At 34.6% G+C, this 23092-nt stretch overlaps 1 long non-coding RNA gene across 2 annotated transcripts; it reads right to left on the bottom strand.

The window, feature by feature from the left end:
• Window positions 1–5424: 5424 nt before the first annotated feature.
• LOC128240014 (uncharacterized) lies at window positions 5425–14640 on the bottom strand. Of its 2 annotated transcripts, none has more exons than XR_008262003.1 (3): window positions 14568–14640; window positions 5757–5837; window positions 5425–5523 (listed from the first exon to the last, which is right to left on the bottom strand). It is a non-coding gene; the product is annotated as an uncharacterized LOC128240014 (long non-coding RNA). The 2 variants fall into 2 exon arrangements; XR_008262002.1 differs by lacking the exon at window positions 14568–14640 and adding an exon at window positions 6120–6299.
• Between the last annotated feature and the right edge of the window lie 8452 nt (window positions 14641–23092).

The raw sequence follows: 23092 nt of genomic DNA, 5'->3' as shown, positions 1-23092 counted from the left end.
CTATGCGAATTATTATAAACATTCAAGGCGTTTTCATATAAGTTCTTAGCATTTCTGCATTTTTGATCGAACCATTTAGCAGAATCAGTGATAAAGCATTTTTAAAAACTTGGGTATTCTATTACATGCCTAACAAATAATGGTTCGGCAACCTCACGAACAATATCTGTAAAAGTATTCACCATAAAGTCAACATTAATAACATTTTGTACATCACAATTTTGAACTAAATTGTTAAAATCGACAGTTCTAGCAATTAATCCATTTCTGAATGCGTCCTTTTCTTCATCACTCCATTTTAGATATTCACTTATGCGTGGTATTTCTTTAATTTCATGTGTATTGCACGCAATATCAAAAGACAATGGGGCATGATCACTGAAATCATTGAAATGACCAACCTCAAACTTATCAACAAGATTAAAATTATGTTCATTAAGTATTAAGTAATCGATAAAAGTTGAGCCATTTGTATTGAAACATGTATAGTTGCCGACGCCAAAGTCCGCTCCCAAACGGCCGTTAACAATTCTTAGTGCAGTGGCCTTACATAAGTCTAATAACTTATTTCCATGAGAGTTACTGCCCCTGTCCATTGAGTATCTAGGTAAGGGATTGTCACATACATAATTATCACCATCAATATCTAGGACATACATGTCACAAATAATGCTATCTGTTTTACATGACGTTCTGGCATTAAAATCACCAGCAATCATAACTGTGCCTAATGTTTGATATTGGTTTATATCATCCTCTAAACTCGCAAAAAGATCAGTGTCTATCAATCTAGCAATAGGTGATGAATACCCCCACATGTATACTGCTGCAAGATATATATATCAGTATCAATGTTAAAAAAGTGTTTGTCAATTTTTAACCAAATAATTGTATCATGCCTATTTTTAACTATCGAAATACCTTCCTTAATAGTGTTGCGAACAAAAATAACAATACCACCGCTATTTCGTTTTGCCCGTCTATGCCTATACTTCCTATAATAATTATAACAATGGTACCCTGGAATATCAACATTGCTTGATTTACCGGTCCAAGACTCAGTTAAAACTATTAAATCATGAATTACAATAAAAGAAACAAAGTTAGTGTCTTCACGCTTTGCTGCACACAGCCCATTACAGTTCCAAATTAAGCACTTCAGCCCATCCGGCCCGTCCTATGCTTCTTTCACGGGTCTACCGTCTATGTACAGCGTGTCGTACGACACCCATGCCCTCCTTCCGGCCTGTTTTTCTTCTTTAACCCGGTTGAAGAGACGCCTCCTCTTCGCTGCTACTTCCGGTGGGAATTGCTCTGAGACGTAAAAGTCAGTGCCTCTCAAATTCCTACTGTTACTGCGCACTTGTTCGCGTTCACCGTAAAAACAAAATTTGCCGACGATGCTGCGGTGTTTCCTATCATTTCCGTTTCCCGTGGCTCCCCTTCCGTCCGGCTGGCTCTGCTTCTGGCCCATCCTGTGCACCCTCTCGAAATGCATACTATCTACTACCTCTTTAGCTAATTTTAACTTATCGATGATAAACTCCCTCACAATCCGTTCAGACCTCGCTGGGGTCTCGCCTGTTTCTTCCGGAATATTTCCAAAGATTAAGTTGTTCCTCATGCTCTGAGATTGTACATAGTTCATATCCTCCTTCAACTTATCTTTGTCACGTTCCAGATCCGCGATCCTTCTCCTGGCCCCCTCCAACTCAACATCCACGGAGTCAACCTTGTTTCCAACTCGATCAAGTTTCGCACTGTTTTTCTTCGTAAAATTGTATATGTATAGCCATAACTTTTTTAAATCTCTGTCGAAATTATCCACCTTTTTGTCAAGCCCGTCAAGTGTCTTAAGCCTTATATCCATATCACTCAATTTTATATCCATTCTCCCCAACATTGCTATAATATCAGAGTTCGTTGGTCCTAAGCTATTGTTGCCCGAATGGTCTTCCATATTTTCCTGGGCTTTGTCACACAAATGATTAAGAGGTTCGAATAAGTTGCTGATTGGTACGCTAATCTCCTCGTATAAAACAGAATTTGCTTCATTCAACACCTGGCTAATTGATTCCGATCAACATAAACTAGGTTTAATGACACTCGTGAACGCCAAAGACATACAAAACACACAAACAAGAAACATGGAAGAACAGCACAAAATTCAAAAAAAAGCACAGTACATACATACTATATATTCAAGCACACCATCATAAATTGTTATTGTTTGCTCCGCTACTCATGAAAGATTGCTGAATTTTATTTACTGATTCATTATGCAGATATCATATTAACAATTTAGATTGATAAATCTATATAAGATAGACGTAATAAATTTTTGTCAGAATATCAAGTCTATATATATAATGTTACAATATCAGTCAGACAATATATATTTGCCTTATTATTATAACGTCTATATATACTACTAGGTATATATATAATTCGATCAATCAATACATATTTATCAGGACATAAATATTTATTTAAACATATGTGTTAACATATCGATATGAGAGCATATAAGTAATCCGGGCCGGCTAATTTAGCTGGTACAACACCTGACCTGCAAGTAGGGCTTCCCGGTTTTAATCCCCGGACTAGCCATATACCTTGCTAAGAATGTGATATTTTGCGCCCATGGTGTGACGCTCACACAGTCAATAACTGTGTAACCCCAGCTCTGGTGCGCTGTAATTCGAGGCCAATTTGTTTTGCCGGCAAAGCGCCTGAGTTGCAAGTAGGGGATCTCAGGTTCAATCTTCGGAATGGCGACATAAATTTCTGAGCTTGTGACAGAATAAAAACACAAAATAAGACACGTAGCTACGGGTTACCGCATTCTGCGTGAGCGGATTAGTGAATCGTCCATTCCGTATAAATCTGCACCTGAATAAGGGGCTGGCATATTAAATATGAGACATTTTACCACACCATACTATTCTCTAAAACAGAATACGAATGCAAGTGTTGATATTTTTTAGAATGAACACGGTTTTATTTCGTCTCATTTCTGTATTCGTTCTCGTTAGGCAATTATTATTTTTTATATAAAATAATTTCATAATAATTTGTTTCCTTTCAAACGTAGGTACAATCTTTATTTATAATTATTTATTACCTTTAAAACAGCGAGTTCAGGAGCCAGTAGAATAACAAGAATATATCTATTTTGATCGAAATGTCTTCTCATCTTCAATTGAAGTATTGTTGACTCTGCAAAACTCCCAACTAATACTACAGTTGATACGTTCTGTAAATATGCCATTTGCAATAGTTTGCTTTCATGAACAATGGTATGTTCAATTGTTTCATTAAAGATGTCTAACAAATGTTTAGCATTGATAAACAGTTTTTCTCTTATATATGATACTTTAGAAGCATGTTGGTTTTCTTCGATTTGTGTTACACCAGCTAGTTCAATGAGCCTTGCCGGTAGTTTTATACTGAAATGATCATCATCTCTCTTCTTTACTTCAAACGATCTTTCAAGCTCAAGTTGTTCGTCAATTTCTTCGGTGGAAAACGTCCCCAGCACTTGTGCTCCAAAAAACTCATCCAAAAGCTATAGAAATGTAAAAACAAAAGTATTATCGAGAATAAAGATACCTTCAAACTTTTATAAGCCTTAAGATTAATTACCTCTAAAACAAAATTGACTTGGTGTAAGTCAAAATATAGCAGCCTTAAGCTACCATAATTTAATGGAAACTTCAGAGACTTCGATAGAGTAGCGAGTATTTAAAGATAAACCTTTTACAATACAAAGGTTCAAGTCCTTGCGAAACGTTTAAGTAGTTGTTTCTTTAATGTAGATGATAGCGTATTAACTTACGTTTCTTAATCTAGGATGGAATTCGATATGCAACTTAAATCATTTTGAAAGCCATACGTTATTGACCTACTGTATTCCACTAATAATATCAATATTGGGCTGACGTCAGTTACAATGCAAAATATCGGTACAAGTTAATTGATGTCAACTACATTTTTTGCATCAATGTATTTCATCTGTTACTCAGCAAAATGCAAGTGATTCGTGAACAAACAGTGTCTAGAGCTTTACATTAAAAAATAAAGGATCAATAATATAACCAATATTGAAAGTATTTCGGTCACGTATTATCCAAATACGTTTGAATAGCCTAAAAAACAAAGGAAACTAATGGTACAAGCCCCGTGGTAACAAAGCACATACACACATGTTAAGAAGCACACAGTAAGGGCCAAAACGTCACTGAACTAGCGACACAGCGGTACAAACACCACAGACAGACAATTACATGTATGTTGCCATAAATAATTCATGTTCGTTTAGTTATCCCTTATATGATGTTTGGAGGTTTTGGATCACTGAATACTCATGCCTCTGGCTCCGCCCATATACGCCAAATGCATCATCTATAGCCGGTTAAACAACCTCACAAATGAAAAAAGCGGACCACCACAATCAGCAATTGAGAGTATTCTTTTGAGTATAAACGTGGAACTTACAACTTCAGGGTGGGTTCATACACAAGCTAAGTCCAAAGCTTTACATGCACCGCAAACTATATCAAAACATTTAATGGTGCTTGATCTTTATTCTATAATTGACGAGTAGACTTTGCAATGTGAGTTTGCAAAAAGTAGTATAAAAACTTTTCCGAGAGTCTTATCTTTTTATATTGCGTTTTGGTGGTAGATACTTATTTACTGCGAGAATGACTTTCTTGAAGCATGCAATACATTAAGCGATCAAACTGATTTACGTATATTTGCAGCAGCACGTTTTAGGCGGCAGATTTATACAACATTTTAAAATGTAATAAATTATAAAGGTTACAATCTGGTAACAATGAGAACGTTCTTATGGTCATCGTGTGTAATCATGTCTATGATCATATATCTCACTTCCAATAATTTAGAATGCATATGCCTAAATCAATTGTGTGTTTTAACTGATTTGGATACTGATGTGCGTTTATTGACACTTCGGGAAATTTCTTACAAAAGCAAGCCAAACAGAGAGTCATATTAAAACCGGTTTTGAAAGAGCTATAAACTTCAATAGATATAACCGATATAGTAAAAGATTTATGCCTGACATGATATCGAACGGATATAGATAACTCATGTCGCTCCAATTTATGTTGATGACCGGTTGATGTTCCGTCCGATGTTGGACCGATATTGATAGGGTTATTCATTAGTTGTTGCAGATATACCGATAAAGGTTTTCGGTCCAACTGATGTTGATGACCTGTTGATGTTGTTTCGCGCAATATTGCAAATTAACGCGGACCGATATCAAACATATTTTTAACAGATATCGGGTCGATATTTATGGCAAAATTTATTTTATATGGGACCGATAAATCCATGCTGGCTTGGGAAAATCCAATTTTAAAGCCTAGTTTTAATACTGCCTACATCTGTTACCGGGCGCTTATCGTTGGGGTTAAATGATCACTTGATAAGCAGGTAATAGGTTCGTTTTATTGTTTATTATTTCTTCATAGAAATATATGAGCGTGAGCCCTGAAAGCATACAAAATACAAAATATATGACATCTGAATATTAATCATGTTACATATTATAATTACATGTTATAATATAATATAATATAATCACATGAATATAAGTATTACAGTAATGACCATGGATGAATACACAATAACATACATGTAAACAACATAAAACAGTACAGACATGTTACAAACATAATTACAACATTACAAACATACATGACATAACATTATGACAGTCTTACCAGTATGTGGTACTGAGCTCCACTATATGTCTCTAACACTCGATCTCAAGCACTCGTGTGGGGTTTATGTTTAAACGGTATCTGCAATGTTAAATTAACATGTGCCCAGAAGTATGGAAAAGTGATAACATATATATATAAGAAGAAATAACCAATACTGCCATTTAAGAAGTTATTATTAAAACACATTTTCATCTATCAGAGGTTGACAATGATAAATTTACTTAATCGCTCTAGTGAACGAGAATGAGTACAACACTGCAATTAGCAATTACCCAATTTCAATCGGAAACCACATCGAACTGATTTAGAAACAATAGCAACGAAATGACAACCACAAACAAATAAAACAACAAGACTTACCAAAATCCTATATTCCTTAGAACCCTGATCCTTTATTATTTATAGTAAAATATATATGTCTATATTGTTTGACAGGTGAAAAAGTTGTGTCAACCTTATGACGAACGAAAATTAAAGGAAAGCGGTTAAAACAACTGACCAATCAAATCTTGCATTTGCAAGCATACCAAGCCCTGGAGTTCAATAAAGGTCAAACTATAAATATATTAAAACGAAAGTAAAGAAAGTAGTCCCTCTAGCGTAAACCAGTATGTCGTAAATAATGACCCTGTCACATACTCCGCCACTTTGAGGAATGACGTCTCGTCATCGTCTGTCAATATATATAGTTGTATATATTTCTCTACTAATACATATGTACTTAACAATACAAAACTATCATGAAAAGCCTACACGCTTATCAGCTTTAAATACTTTCTACCTCTATGCATCTCTTAACACATAGCTACTTTTACTGACTATAACCTGACTACTACTCCCCTACTTTGAAAATATTGTGCCCTCACAATCAAACAAAAAAAAAATGAATATTTAAAAAAAAATACAATAAAATACAAAACCGTGCATATCAAGTATTTCAAAATTGTACACAGTAATACAATAAACTCAACATTAATCCCACTTCTTTAGCTCGAATACTCAATATATTAAATACTCTCCTTTCCATACTATACTAAACAATATTATACAATTATCACAATAATTCACAAATAAAAATGTGTTAAATCATGTCTTGTCAATTACATACTATAACATACACATTTTTAATACATGACAAAAAATAAAACATACTCTTGTGATTGCTCACCTTAATCACTTTATTTCATTATAGTCTAAATAATCTTATGAACAACCTCACTATCTAGTTGGCTGAATACTCCAGACGACATCAATGTATTTTATGCATCTACTTTCGTATCTCTTGGTCTTGTTACCATCTGGTACATGTGGTAATCACCGTATTTATCTGGCGGTTTCTTCTGTCTCGTTGATCTTCTCTGAATAGGTTTTGGTCCAATGTTTCTCTCATTCTGTTCTATCTGTGTTTCTTCCCTGCCATTCACATCTGTTGCTCTCGGTAATTCTACTACATCTTTGTGAGTTTCTTGCTGAATATTTATCTCGGCTACTTCTTCACCGACTTCAGCTCCCTCATCATTCTCCACTTCAAAATCAGTCTGGTTCTCTTCCTGAGTACCTTTAACTTCTGTCTCTACTTTCTCAATATTCTCTGTATTCTCTTTACTCTTATGCGCATTTTTATTCTTTTCTTCTACTACTTCTGTAGTCTTTTCAGATCACCTGCGGGCGTCCCCGAGTCCATGTGTACATGCTACACAATCATCATCTGATTCTTCATCTTCTATTGTCTGTCTAATTTCTTCACTTCTCTCTACCGTTTTGTTGTTTTCTAAGACTGTATCTTCTGTTGGTACGTGTCCTCTTTTCCGAAGTCTGGGTTTCGGTATCGGCTTGTCCAACTTCTTTTCCGTCTCTTCAACACCCGATTCTATTGGCAACAGATGGTTCCTATGTATCGTCTTTTCAACTCCTGTTTCTGATCTTACTTTAAACACCGGTATTTCTGGTCTCTTCTGTTCAATCACTGTGTAAACATTGAATTCATACTTGTCTGCTAATTTGTGTTTACCTTCCCCATGTGAAAGTATTTTTACCAACACAGTATCTCCTACTGACACCTTTGAAGCTTTAGCTTTCTTATCATAAACTGCTTTCTGTTTCAGTCTAGCTTTCTCATTATGTCTTTGTGCTATTTCCTGTGCTTCTTTCATTCTCTGTTTCAGATCTCTTATGTAATCAGATTGAGTTGTCCTTTCTGTTTCCACTCTTACATCTTCAAATACAGAATCTATAGGTAACTTCGGTGTCCTGCCGAACATAAGTTCAAATGGTGACAATTTAGTACTTTCATGTTTTGTACAGTTGTAAGCATAAACTAAAGGCTTAATATAATCCTTCCAGTTTGGCTTCTGATCTGGCTGTAGTGTTCCAAGCATACCTAGTAAAGTTCTATTCCATCTTTCTGTACAACCATTCCCCATCGGGTGATATGGTGTTGTCCTGCTTTTCTTCATACCCATAGTTTCACATAACTCTTTAATCAACTCCGATTCAAAGTTTGTACCTTGATCTGTGTGAATCTTGTCCGGAATCCCATACTGTGTTATGAAGTTGTCGTAAAATGCTGTGGCTGTTGTCTTTGCCGTCTGATTCTTGGTAGGTATAGCAAACGCATACTTTGTAAAATGATCAGTGATAACTAAAATGTTCCCAAACCCTTTTGAAGATTCTAAACTCAAATAATCCATGGATACTTATTCTAATGGGTATGTTGTTACTATGTTAACCAGTTCTGATCTCGTTGTTGTTGTTGACTTTCTCTGAATACATCTTTTACATTTCTGAACCCATCTCTCAACATCATTCGTCATTCCAGGCAAAAAATATCTTTCCCTTAGCAGTGACGTCGTTCTCTCCCGTCCGGGATGTCCAATCTCATCATGAAGTCCGTTCAATACATCATTCCTATAAACCACTGGTAAAACTTATTGAAAGACCTGCTTACTATCTCCATTCTCCTTCCACACTCTATACAAAACTCCCCGTATCACCCTAAAATTGTCAAAATTTCTCCTCATCGTCATATCATCCTTTGTGTCACATTCTTCCCTACTTGGTAAAACCTGATCTATGACTGTCCTCCTCCATCTCTCTATCAATGGGTCTTCTCTTTGTTTTCTTCTGATTTCCCTATATTCTATCTGAGCTAATGGTGCTCCAGGAGTTTCAGTAGCTTCTACAATTTTTATGCTTGCTGTAGGTATTACTTCTATATATGGATTGGCATCAATGCTTCTACAAATGGTTTTAACAGTACTATCTTCAATCTTAATGAAATCTTTGTCTTCTTCTGTAATCCTCTCAAATGGGTATCTACTCATGGCATCAGCATCAGTATTCTTAAATCCCTATCTGTAAAATATGTCGAAATCAAATTCCCCTAAAGCTGAAGCCCATCTCTGTCCTGTGGCATCCAATTTAGCAGATGATAAAACATATGTCAGTGGATTGTTGTCCGTATAGACTACGAAGTGATTGTATGCCAAATAATCTTTAAATTTCTCCGTAACAGCCCATTTCAATGCTAAATATTCCCATTTAAATGCTGAATAATTCTTCTCAGATTTAGACAATGCTCTGCTGGCAAATGCGACTGGTCTCTTGTCTTGATATAAAACAGCTCCTAAACCCTTTCCAGATACATCTGTATGCAATTCAAACTCTCTGGTAAAATCTGGATAGCTCAAAACTGGTGGTTGTGTTAAAATCTTCTTCAAACTCTCAAATACCTTATCTTCATTCTCTGTCCATATCCAGTCCTTCTGTTCCTTCTGCTTTCCCTTCTTCTTCGTGCTCTGTCCTGGTAATAAATCTTGCAGTGGTTTGGTTATTTTAGAAAAGTCCTTAATAAAACGTCGGTAATATCCTGCAAAGGCTATAAAAGATCTTAATTCGTCAGCATTCTGTGGAGTTGGCCATTTCTCAATTTTCTCAATTTTACTGGGATCTGTTTCTATTCCTTCCTCACTAACAACATGCCCTAAGAAGCTCAATTTCTCTTCAATGAAAAAACATTTCTCCGGTGATAGTTTCAAATTGTTCTCCTTTAACCTTGTTAAAACTTTGTCCAATCTTTCTAAGTGTTCTTCAAATGTATCAGCAAATATTATTAAATCATCCAAATAGGCTACACATATGGTCATATTATAATCCCCTAAGCAATCTTCGATTAATCGCTGATAGGTGGCCGGACAATTTGATAAACCGAAAGGCATTCGAACAAATTCGTAGAACCCGAGATTTCCTACTGTAAACGCAGTCCTTTCCTTGTGAGAGTCTTCTACTTCAATCTGGTGATACCCGGCCTTCATGTCTATTGTTGAAAAGTATTTACTACCAGCTAAACAATCAAAAATCTCCTCTATCCTAGGTAAAGCGTATGCATCTTTTGTACTACGTTGGTTCAACATCCTATAATCCACGCACATGCGTAATTTTCCAGTTTTCTTTGTAACTAATACAACGTTGCTTGTCCAAGGTGAACTAGATCTTCTAATAATGCCTGCATCTAAAAGTTGTTGTAAATGTTGTCGAACCTCTTCTACCATACCTGGGGGAATGCGTCGATGTGGTTGTTTAAATGGTACTTGTCCTTCTGGTAATAAATCTACTCTATGTTTTATTCTTGTACAGAGTCCAATATCAATATCTGAGACTGAAAAGATGTCCTTGTGTGTGTCTAATAATTCATTAATTTGTTCTTTCTGTTCCAAATTCAGCTTGTTACTTCTATCTACATGTATCTTCTTCATAGCTTCTTGTGTTTGATCTTCTTTAATCATTTCATCTAAATTCCCTTCAATAACAACTGGCTGAAGTTCACAAAGTATTGCCTTTGGTGCAATTACTACAGAATTGGTTGTTAAATTCGAAACATTGACCATGACGTGTGGGTGTTCTCCTGATTTATATGTGAAGACAGTTGGTGTAATATCTATATAATCTGGTAGAATAGAATCTTCTGTTTCATGAACAATTGCATATGTTTGAGCACAGTTAATTTCCTTATCTGTGTGACCCATAATATTTCTACTTTCATTTGGACCTAAGATGATTTTGTCTGCCTCTGCACTCTTAACTAAAGCGATCCTATTCTTATTCTTCCGTAACTCCTTCTACCTAATGTGTAACATCCTGAATGCCAAATACCATGGATTGTGTAAACTAGCTCTTTGTAAGTACTGTTCTCCAAAATTCTTCTTACATTCAATCAATAATTCATTCAGAATGTTTGTTCCAATAATAATAGGTGTGCTTTCAGAAAATTTTGTATCAGGAGTAATAAGAAATAGACATGTATGAACTGAAGACTTTGGAAGTCCATTTTTAATTTCAAGTTCAGCTTCCATGTACCCTAAGTATGGAAGTTCTTGTCCATCCGCACATTCTATTTTAATGATATCACTAAGAGGCTTGATTTGCTTATAATTCAAGTAGTTGTTGTAGTATGACTCACATATGACACTAACACAACTACCTGTGTCTAGTAATGCTACAGTTTCATGACTATCTAAATTTACTCTAACTTCTGTGGTTTCACCTACCAATTTAGGGTCTATTCTTCCCTTTGTGCCTTCAGCTGACCCTACTACAGAGGCACTTACGCGTTTGGGCAGTTAGTCTGGATGTGTCCTTCCTCCCCACAATTGTAGCATGTTGGTCTGAAATTGTTCATCCCCCTCGGACCTCTTGGTCCATAACTACCTCTGCCTCTAAATTCACCTCTACCTCTAACACTTCTATCAAATCCACCTCTACTACCTCTATTCCCATCAAACCCTCTGGAATATCCACCTACACTACCTCTACTCCCATCAAACCCTCTGTAAAATCCACCTACACTACCTCTATTCCCATCAAACCCTCTGGAAAATCCTCCATTACCTCTAAAAGCTCCTCTGTATCCCCTATAGGTTGCATAACTTCTACCACCATTACTACTATCTGTCTCATTTTTTTGTCTTTCTAACCGTTCAATTCTTTGACTTAACTGCTGAAACATGTCTTTCACCTCACTAAACTCTGGTTTCTTTTCAACATTGGTGGCACCACAACCTTTACCAGCTTCTGTGGGTTTAATGTCTACTTCCATCTTCCTAAGCTCTATTTTGAAAGAATCATAATCTTGAATTTATACCCAGCCCTTTGCTTTAATTCTTTATTTAAGCCCTTGTATAGTACTCTTCTAAGCGTGTCCTTATTGCCTTGAGGAATACTGCCTAATTTCACTGCTAATTCAAACAAGTCTTCTACCCTTGCTGCGTAAGTTGACACATCTTCCTTAGATTTCTGTTCCACAGAAAAAAACTTCTCCATCACACTCTCAGGCGTTTCAATACTCCCAAATTCACTTTCTAACTTTCTGATTGCTGTATCTAATGTCAAACCAGTACCCGCTCTCCTCAAATGGTCACTAGCTTTACCCCTAAGTGCTCTCCTAATCCCATATAAAATCTGATCTTCAGTAAACTTATTGTCTATGAGCAGGCTATCTATTTCATACTTAAATGCTAACCAAGTGACATCTCCTTTACTTGATTCCCCAAAAAATGCTGGCAACTTTGGAAAATGGTAAGAGTGTTGACTATTATCATGTACCGGCATTGCATGTTCAGTTTCATCCTTCATACAGAGTTTACCACACATTTCCATAAACTTCATCAAATCCCCTGGATTTTCAACCTTCGGCTGAACCGGTAATGCATGAAAGGCTTTTAACAACTTCTCATCCTCATTTGTAATATGACTAACATCTTCCTTTCCCTCTTTCTCTTCCATCTCATCTTCCAACAACTCTAATGACTGTGCCATAATGTCTATGTTCACTAATACAATATCAATTCAAATTTAAATCAACCAATTCAGAAGTGACACCCTTAAGTTCATCAATGAAATAAATTAAAAAATATGATCATCATATACAATCTCCAATATCACTAAGTCAATTTATAGTTTCTCATGTACACACAGTACCAGTCTATTTCTTCATGTACACACAATAGTTACTTACCATACCAGTGTAATTCTCATTCATCAGTTTCTATTTGTCCACATAATATATCACTGTACTTCAATCATCCTTAAATCATCAAACATCTCATTTGCTTCAACTGACACCAATCAATATCATAATCAATCAAATCACTTGATTCTAAACTCTAAACCTTCAAGTCTATTTTCAATAACTACATGTACATCATCAAAAAATCAAAACCTAACTTTCAACGGCATCAAAACCCGCAATCAAATTCTCAATGTCAAATCACAATTGTAAACCAAAAATATTTCAAGTCAAGTCTCCTATCAACATTGAATACCAAGTAAAATTGAAAATACCAAGTGTACAGTATATCTTATCCAATGACAATTGTTTTAAATATATTACTATGATTTTATTACAGTTCTATGTATCAAATAATTGCCTGTATGTATAATATTATCACCTAGTGACAGAATAAGAGCAACTTTAAATCAAAGTATCATTCAATAAATTTCCAATCACTATCAGCTACAATTATTACAATATATTCAATACACTATTTCTAATAAATGTCAAATGCAACAAGTCAATAAAGCTGATCACCAGAAAACTGTACTTTGAATAAATAATTGGCAGGTTTACATTAATAAATGCAAGTATCAAAGCAGTAAACTATTTCACTGAAATAAATCAGCTGATCCTAACAGTGCATGTAAACAAAGAATTGTACTATCAATATGTACATAATCTATAAACTGAAATGAGGTCACTTAATTATGAAGTGCACAATAGTTCATTACATGTGTTCAAACACAAATAAGATTTTAACTGCACAACTAAATTAGTATTGGTGTACTGTAATCTAAACTACGGTTACTAATCACTGAAATATGCCTGTGTGTATGTAGTTATTTAACTAAGATCAATCTATAAACTACTTTACATGCCACACACAATTTGTAAACAAACTACTGGGTTTCTGTTTTTTTTTATAAACTAGGTTAACTAATAATAAATTAGAAAGCTAATTTGCATAATCTCGTTTTTAGTCTCGTTAGACCCTGTTTTTTTTTTATAAACTAGGTTAACTAATAATAAATTAGAAAGCTAATTTGCATAATCTCGTTTTTAGTCCAAGAACCAATGAAAATGTCCGTAATGTCAGGCGAGCAGATGCGTAGGAAAATATTCAAGGTCACGACATGTACGTAGGTAAACAGGCCTGTCAAATCTAAGAAAATAGTTCCCAACTGTCAAAACAAAGATCACAGTAATTTGGAGGGAAATCAATCCAAAACCAATCCGAAAAACCCAAAATAAATGCAATATTTCGCTGAATCGAATGAACAATAGTACCAACTGAATTTCTCAATTTCGAATCAGAATCTACATGTAAATGACAAATATAAACAAATCAGGTGAAATCCAAATACAGTGTAAAATTGGTCAAGGCTAATTGCAGTATCAGAAATAAATCAAAATAAACCTCAGAAATAGCAGTATTATACCTTGAAATATGATGTTATTCTTGATTAATTAATAAGATATACAGTAGACAGAAAATATTTAAAGAATTTGTTAGGATTTATATTAAAAGAGATAAGTTTAGAGAAAGACTGAGTAACCCTAAACCAGAAAGTTAAGTGTAATCATGCAAGTGATTTCTTTTCTCTCCTTTACAAAATATCTCACAGTATACTGTATGACAGAACAAAAATTGCAGCAAATTGTAATTACAACCTTGACTGGAAATTACAATATTACTTATATACTGTATATTAAACTTTCACTGCAATATCTGTCAAGTCAAAAATAAATGTACTCACTCACTGGTAGACTGGTAATGATATTAGTACTGCAACATGGAATGTTCTTGGTCACTAGCACTCAAAAAGTGTCATAGTCACAATGATAACTGTACAAATGTATATTTATAATATTCTGTGGTTAAACACAATGTATATGGAAGTCCTAATCTTCACTGTAGCACCTCCTAGTGTTAAAAGCTTTTAAAAATGTCTTAAAATTCCGTGGTTCCAGTGACACAATGTAAATAATGTTCCACCAAATCTCCTCCGGGAACTCCAAACGTCCTCTGGGGTCCACACGTCCTAACGTCCCAACGTCTCCTGTGGTGAAAACGTTACTGCCATCCCGAAACGTCCTCCTGCGTCCTGAGTCGAAACGTCCTCCCGATACTGCCTCCTGACAGCATGCGCGCAGTAGATATTAAATCCGATGTAGGAATAAAAAGTAATGTTCCAAAAATCCAGTGCTGATTAAAATCCAATGTGTAAAATCCAAATTGTCACAGTATTTAGTATATTATAGTGTTTATGCTCATGTCCCTCGTTGGGCGCCAAATGTTACCGGGCGCTTATCGTTGGGGTTAAATGATCACTTGATAAGCAGGTAATAGGTTCGTTTTATTGTTTATTATTTCTTCATAGAAATATATGAGCGTGAACCCTGAAAGCATACAAAATACAAAATATATGACATCTGAATATTAATCATGTTACATATTATAATTACATGTTATAATATAAAATAATATAATCACATGAATATAAGTATTACAGTAATGACCATGGATGAATACACAATAACATACATGTAAACAACATAAAACAGTACAGACATGTTACAAACATAATTACAACATTACAAACATACATGACATAACATTATGACAGTCTTACCAGTATGTGGTACTGAGCTCCACTATATGTCTCTAACACTCGATCTCAAGCACTCGTGTGGGGTTTATGTTTAAACGGTATCTGCAATGTTAAATTAACATGTGCCCAGAAGTATGGAAAAGTGATAACATATATATATATAAGAAGAAATAACCAATACTGCCATTTAAGAAGTTATTATTAAAACACATTTTCATCTATCAGAGGTTGACAATGATAAATCAACGAGTATTTACTTAATCGCTCTAGTGAACGAGAATGAGTACAACACTGCAATTAGCAATTACCCAATTTCAATCGGAAACCACATCGAACTGATTTAGAAACAATAGCAACGAAATGACAACCACAAACAAATAAAACAGCAAGACTTACCAAAATCCTATATTCCTTAGAACCCTGATCCTTTATTATTTATAGTAAAATATATATGTCTATATTGTTTGACAGGTGAAAAAGTTGTGTCAACCTTATGACGAACGAAAATTAAAGGAAAGCGGTTAAAACAACTGACCAATCAAATCTTGCATTTGCAAGCATACCAAGCCCTGGAGTTCAATAAAGGTCAAACTATAAATATATTAAAACGAAAGTAAAGAAAGTCGTCCCTCTAGCGTAAACCAGTATGTCGTAAATAATGACCCTGTCACACATCGTTCTTAGATCTTAGTTAGGACAAGATGTAATACCAACCAAAACTACAATAAATATAGCCTCAACACATCAAATTTCAAAATGTATTATTATGGTTAAATGTGCTACAAGTAAGTAATCTAAGTCAATTCTAAATATATATGTTATAACATGCATTAAATGATAACGATATAAGTTTGAAAAGGTTACGGCCATAAAATATTATTTAGAATCCGAATTATTTATTATCTACTACCTGAAATAACTTCTTATTTTCGTAGTCCTCCTGACGGCGGCATTAGTGCATCCACAAATCCATCACTATTGACCATGTGTGCAGTAATGTCAACGGTGCCCCCTTTTAGAACAACAGATGGATGAAATGATAAAACTCCCGTGTTAGTTCGACATTTTCAATCATCGAAATTGACTTAATACCTCAGGGGCCCTTTATTCTTTTTAATTATTTCTGTCGCTATACTTCCCACTACCTCTGAGTCACACATGTATATGTTACGCAAAAAGAATTTATTACACTGTCGTATAAGCAATTATATCAAAATCACAGAAACAAGTTATGGTTTAGTGTCACAATGTTATTAAAACATACTTTTGAACATATGTTAGCCTTTCATTAGCCATATCAATGAAAACAATGAAGCAGGTAGTAAATTATTTAGGAAACGTTCTAAAAGCTTGCTGCATCTAGTTGTCCGCATGTAATAACCTGATCAATCAAAGCTGTAATTAAATTACATTAAACTGAACAAATTAATAAGGATATATGTCTGGAAAAGCGAACTGACATGAGGTGTTATATATAAAACAAACATGTTGCCAAATAAGCAGAATAACATATCACTGGTCAATACCCTACGCTGTTATCTGCCTTGACGAGCAGAGAAGATCTCTGCGACCACGTATAAAATGGCAGAGTTTAAACTAAATTAAAGGCAATCTTCGAGCTTTTTACAAGCATTTATGAATCAGTCACGAGAGCTATTTCACTTTGCACCAAAGTGAATAAACCGCTTTTAGGAGATTAACAATAGGAGGGCTTCAGACAAATTTTTATAGCAAATTAAAAAGATACAATGTAGTGACAAAAGATTGCATAACTTGAAATAAAGCATGTTATTTAACCCTATCAATACACTCTTGACAATGATATCTTACCGCCAAGGTCTATGATAATAAAGTTGCTGTCAGTTTTAAAGATGTCCTTCTGTCGAGGATCATAAGCGGTTGAATTCATGCAGTATATAGCGGCCGCTTCTGGTTCGTAAACAAGCTGAAGGTGTTCGAATGTTATCCCAGCCTTAACTATGTTAAATGCTATCTTAACACGTAAGAACATAATGTTATTTACACATGACATAGGCTCGGGTTTAGTCACTGATATTTTGCCTCTAAATAGCTTTATATTGTTTGAATATTAGCCTTTAGCCTCTAGTTTAAATTGTATAAGAAATACATAAGCCAATTTAAACTCCAGTGTCTCATGTTTTGCGACTCTTCCTATGATAGCAATTTTACGTAAAAGTGCATAAAAGCATGCATCTTTGAACAAGTTCAGATATTATTTTAATATTGAAAACGTTTTTCTAGAAGGCAAAGAAACAAAGGTGATATACTAACAGGATGTATTATTATCTGACCGAAATTCAGGTTTAATTTGATCGCATACATTTCAAAATATGATACAAAAGAAAACATAAAAATAATAAACATTATCACAGGGAATACAATTATTTTTTAGTATATAGGAACATTCCAATGAAGTAATTTGTCAAAATAATGCACTTTGATTATGAGTTTGATAGAATCGACAAGAAATCCCATGGATTATGCGATGACAATCAACTGCTTATGAATATGTTTAGTAAAGATCATGAGATGAACGTTTGTCTCGTTACCATATGAAGCCATAGTTGCATTTTGCATACTACAGTTTATGTGACTGTGTAACATTAGCTTCATTATTTAAACTATGGTGTTTCTTGTTTCAAAGTTAATTGGTTTTGTTTTTTGAGGGCTACCGGATGTTTGGGAAGTAACTAACCTTCTCAGCGCAAGGACCATAATTTGTTTCGCGGCATCATCCCAGATGGCGGGAACAGTTATCAACCATTTAATGTCATTTTCCTCAGTACGTGGGGCATGTGCTAAGAGAGTTCCCGCAGCTCGTCTTTGAGGTATTTGATTGTGCCTCCAAAAACATCTATTACAGTCCAAACTCGCTATGTCGACGTCTGATATCTCGACATTCCGGATATGTCGACTTTTTTCTGCGGTCCCGAATTCATTCCTTCTTATTCTATATAAAATAAATCTGCTTGAGTCGATTTTTCTATCTCGTTTTTTTCGTTATGTCGACCTCCTATTTCAGTCCCTGTGGTCGAATTTCACACATTGTCCTTGTTTCTTATGTCGAACTGTAGATCGAGTTGTAGGTGCGAAAATTTTCATGACGGTTTGCGGCAAGTCGCTAAATTACCGTGCGTGTCAGAATAACAAACTGTCATAATTGGAGGTAAATTGGTAAGTGTGAATAATTAAAGTTGTTTGTTTATGTTTAAAAAAGGCGACATTTATTGCACAAGCTATAAACTGAAACGCACAATTAAGATCGCCGATGACATAATCGGAAAATTCGACAACATTGAAAGTAACGTGACGAAGAAATTTATCTATACCGTATGTAGAAAACAAACGGGCATAACAAATGTGCTCTTTTAAAGTTGGTGTCATATGTGCCTTAACGTTTTCTTACAATATATGGTTTTATATCTGATTTGTGTAATCCGTCAACGTGAACTAAATGAATTTGACTCAAATAATTCATTTTTTACAACTTTATTTTTCAATAATAACAAGACCGTTAAATTGCATATGTCGGATGTCGGACATAAAACAAACTCTAAGGTGTTGGGATTGGGGATACTTTTTTTGTAATTCGGATGTGTCGAATGTTCGTTATCTCGACTTTTTTCCCTAGGTCACGACAAAGTCGACATAACGTGTTTCGACTGAATATTCGTTGTCTGATCCTGATTATCCTTCATTGTTGATGTAACACGCAACTTCTGCAAGTTTAAAGACTTTTGTTTAAAGACATACATATACTTCATACAAACATACACATTCACATACATTAACAAGAAATTTCAGTTTATAATTATCACAATCATATGGAAAAACAGGTAGAACATTAATAATAGAGCGTGCCGATTCTTAAATGAATACAGTTTACCCATAATGCATTTTATATGTTTCCCTGATTTGTATAGCATAAAACAAATGAAAGGATATGTAGCAGATGTTTGATCATGAATAGGGTAGGATTATTGCAACGTTTCATAACATAATCAGTTCCAAGTTATAATCTGGGTAGTAAGACAACTTTATCACTTTTTAACATCTACTTTATGACGATCCGGGATGTTATGTAAACCTTTATGTGACGAATTTGGAGTTTCATAAACGAGTTCTAGTTTTTTTAACTACCCTTTATTCCGGTCCTCAATGCAGATCCATTTTAAACCAACGGTAATACCTCCACCCAATGTGTTTGGTTTCTTTCGCAAGTTCTGCATAAATCTTTTCCGCCTGAAATTTACATATACTTAAACGAATGCCATTTTGTCTTATAATGTCAGGTAGTTGATGCCTGAACGTTATTTCTAGTCACGGGACGTCATAAAAGGCAATGTTACACCCAAAGAAATGTTACACTTGGTGAAATATGTTTTCTTGACATAAAACATTTTAAGTTATACATTATCACGTCCGTGTAAGTACCTAAATCCATAGTGTTTCCTAGTGTAATAAGATGCAAATGCAAATATGCTCATAATCTTACACATGTTTCGTTCGGAAATATGCATATCTTCTAACGTTCATGTATAAAAAGACTTTTAGTGTAGTATGGTTGCCGAAAATAAAACCTATATCAGCACATTTCAATTGAAAATTTGTCTCGGTCCTTCAAACCCTATTTTTCGATGTGGAAATTACTTACTGTTTTCTAATGCTCTTCAATGAATGATTTTAGCGATCAATATATCATTACAATGGCCCAAATTGTTTACAATCTTATGCGTGTAAACGTAGTAGATATTAATCAACACGACTTCTTAAAGGGTTTGGATTCCAACCTTGAAATTGTAAAATATCATAAAATTAAAAAAATATTTCATAATGTAATATTTACACCTCAACTTCCATTCCTTAAATGAACTGCCTTTCGGCAATTGCGTTCATCAATCGATGAAAGCAACATCTTCGAATATGTTTGGATCGTAATTCATTGCATACAAAATATACATGGAAGCTATTGATCTTGTTATTGGTTGTATTGTGTCTGCAGGTCCCGTAAAATATAGATCAACATTTTAAAAAGTGTTAGTTTATTATATTTTAAATATATTGGAACCAGAAGTGTTTCAATTTTACGTTTTAAAGTGATTTCAAGTGGTTGATCTTTTCCCGCGTTATTGTGACGTCATTTAAAAAAAAATGTTTCCGGTTATAGTCGGGTCGTTCTATTTACAGAATGGATAAGAACGGATTACTGAAAGGTTTTCTGAAATGAAATGAAGTATTTTTTTTAACAATTCTTGAATGAAATAATGAATTATTGGTGTAAATATAAGGAATGAATTGCGCGGTTGATGTAATTATCGGGGATATGAACGCAACTGGGTTGGTCAAAGTACGCGTGGAGTCCTTCGGACCCGATAATGACATCAACCCCGCAATTCATTCCTTAAATGAACTAAATTGTTCACAAAAATCTGGTACGTTATCAATAGCGGTTTTACATGTAAGAAGATGAATCTAAGTATCCTTATTAGTGAATCATCTTTCTATCTGATATAACGATGAAATGTATTGTTGACGAACAATAGCAGGTAGGGTTTAGTTATAACAATGAAAATGAAATGCCTGGTATCCAAATGAGTTGAAATTCCCATCCTCGTCAAATAGGATGACGGTCGGAGCTTTGTTCGTGATTGTAGACCCACTAAAGGTAGAAAAGGAACAGATCTGAAAGAAATTATAAATGCGGCGTTGAAAGATTTTTTTCCAAAAATGTATAGGACATGATGTAATCTAATGCTCTGTAACTCTGCTGGTGCGATGCTGTGAGAGGACGTGGCCTGGTGTCGTTTGAGAGGGAAATGGACTTGTCTGGCGTACTTAAATTTGCCAAAGGTTCGTAAAAAGTAATCAATCGTTCAAGGGGGATACATAAGAATAACAACATTCGTAAATTATACTAAAAACCTAGATTCGCAGAAAAAACTTGATCATGTTTTGTGTTATATGTTTTTCCTAGACTTTGCCTATATAAACAACGATTGATTCAATGTTAAAAAATAGTAACATGAATATTCTATTTTGTCTAAATGAAGGTTTAAACCATGTTTTTATCTACAATAAACAGTAACGAAAAACCGTCCTTTTCTGCTTTCTTATGATTGACATCTAACCTTTAAACTTTAACATGAAATATTACTAAATAACTGATACTTATGCGTACTTACTTGTCGGATCGTCGGAATTTAAAAGCGTACCAAGAATAAGTTGAAGCAAAGTCTAAGGCTGCAACAACTATGTGTTCGTCACGCGACATTTCACTTCCTGCTTTTAGAACAAAAAAAACAAATTCAAGCTAACAATAAATGTCCTAACATTTATTCATACGCATATTGCATTCATATTGTAAATATGTAACAAAACAGATTAACATGATATAAGTAACTTAATCAAAGGCTAATATACACTGTCAGTAGTTTAAACAAATGTACACGCCAAGAACACACTCGAAAATGTTCTTTCTATGAATTTACAAAACCTGTTATAAGATAATAATAAATATTGAGCGAAACCGGGCCGACCTAAATATTTACGCAACGCACAATATCGCAAAATTTATTCAATAAAACATCATAACATATACATGTTTAAAAGGACTTGCTAATAAAAAGAAAGAAGAAGTATATTTTAAACAGGTTAATGTAAATTAGCTTTATCACGTACAATTAAAATGAGCCCACAGGTGTATCTCAATGATCAAATGCGATGAAAACACATAGTTATCTGTTTAACTGATAATCGTTACAATCTAAAGAAATATGCTTGGTTTAATTAGTTAATTAAGCAACCTAATATACAGGGACATTTACACTTTTAACGCTTTCGTTTTCCCCATTTACCGTGATAGACAGAGCTAAGGCGTTATAGACACTAAAATAGAGACACACAGCGCCACAAAAACACGTGTATCAACTCATTTTGCTTTAAAATATTGGAGTAGCCGTCTTGACTCGGTAAGTGAAAGTGGATTTTACTTGGGGTTTTAACAATGAATTGATACCCAACCCCACTTCCAATGTTTTTGAAGTACGAGTGTAAGTAGTGCATTTGACGCCAATGACAGAAATTTGTTTGATCAATGAATACACTCCATAACTATTATTAGTCATTGTTATATTATTTCAGTTTTCTATGCCCTTTTTTCCCCGGGAGGCGAGTCACAGGCAAATGCTACTGGTGATGGGGAATGCTTCATAATTTATTTTACTTTTTTGTGATTCTCTCATACCTTCCCGACAGGTTGGTCACATGAGGAAACTGGAGGTAATTGAATGGTACCTTATGCAGAAAATGGTCGCCAATGTGGTCGGTTCCGATGTAATTGTCCTCTACCCAGCATTTAAACTCCAGTTAGGACTAACCCTACCTCGTTTAAAGGCACTTAATAGAGCATCTGAAAATAGGGGGGAATGTAGTTGTTTTCAACCCTAATAGCAATATATTTCACTATCTGCACCAAGTAATGTTGAAATTAATGCTCGTTTCTCTGGTCTTCTTTCACAACATGCCTTTACAATATTTCATCATCTGTTCCGATATCCTACATATGTTTTATATGTAATTTTCATGCTTTTTACATGCATATTTAACTGAGCGGAATTTAATCAAATTACTTATTTCGTGATACTTATCAT

Source organism: Mya arenaria, chromosome 7 (genome assembly GCF_026914265.1).
Source record: "Mya arenaria isolate MELC-2E11 chromosome 7, ASM2691426v1".
NCBI classification, from domain to species: domain Eukaryota; kingdom Metazoa; phylum Mollusca; class Bivalvia; order Myida; family Myidae; genus Mya; species Mya arenaria.
The sequence above is the reverse complement of the archived record's forward strand: the minus strand, read 5'-3'. Positions and strand labels throughout refer to the sequence as shown.